General features: G+C 70.7%; 1 long non-coding RNA gene across 1 annotated transcript in view; it reads left to right on the forward strand.

The window, feature by feature from the left end:
* The first annotated feature begins 414 nt into the window (after positions 1–414).
* LOC103255598 overlaps positions 415–573 on the forward strand; it is a 3484-nt gene continuing 3325 nt past the window's right edge. Inside the window, exon 1 of the long non-coding RNA XR_504025.1 lies at positions 415–535. This is a non-coding gene — a long non-coding RNA (uncharacterized LOC103255598). The remainder of the gene's footprint in view (positions 536–573) is intronic.

The raw sequence follows: 573 nt of genomic DNA on the forward strand, positions 1-573 counted from the left end.
AGGCCCCTACCCTGTCCCTGCGGCCCGGGCAGGATGTGCGTCCACTCATCTGGGGGAGGGGAAGGGAAGTGGCCTCGGCTCGTGGCCCTGCACGTGGCCGGGTGGGGGATGGCGACACCACTAGGGAAGCTGCCCTGGCTCCGGCAGGGCGGGGGCAGTGGCTCCGGCCGGCCCCACCGTGGACCCGGGAGACCCTTCGTGCCCCTCCTCTGCAGCCAACGCCCAGGTCCAACACGGCCCCTCTGACCACCTGCCCCGGGTCCAGCAAGCCTGCCACTATGCAGCATCCCACCACCCGGCCACAGCGCCCCTATCCACACCCTCACTCTAGCCCCGCCTCTCACTGCGCGCTGACTCCCCACCCCTCTCCGGTCCCGGGGGCAGCCAGCGGGGCAGCAAAAGCCCGTCCCGGAGACAGAGGCGACCTGTCGCCTTAAGTCCTGGGTGGCCCGTCACCTCCAGGCTGAGGCAGACCTGTCTCCACCCGCTGGTCCTGCAGGCCAGCCTCGGGGTCCCCTTTGCTGGGGCCTTCAAGGTTCGGCTCAAAGAGCACCTCTTTCAGGGCGCCCGCCC

Source organism: Carlito syrichta, unplaced genomic scaffold (assembly GCF_000164805.1).
Source record: "Carlito syrichta isolate Samal-C Ts95f unplaced genomic scaffold, Tarsius_syrichta-2.0.1 Scaffold288292, whole genome shotgun sequence".
Taxonomy (NCBI): domain Eukaryota; kingdom Metazoa; phylum Chordata; class Mammalia; order Primates; family Tarsiidae; genus Carlito; species Carlito syrichta.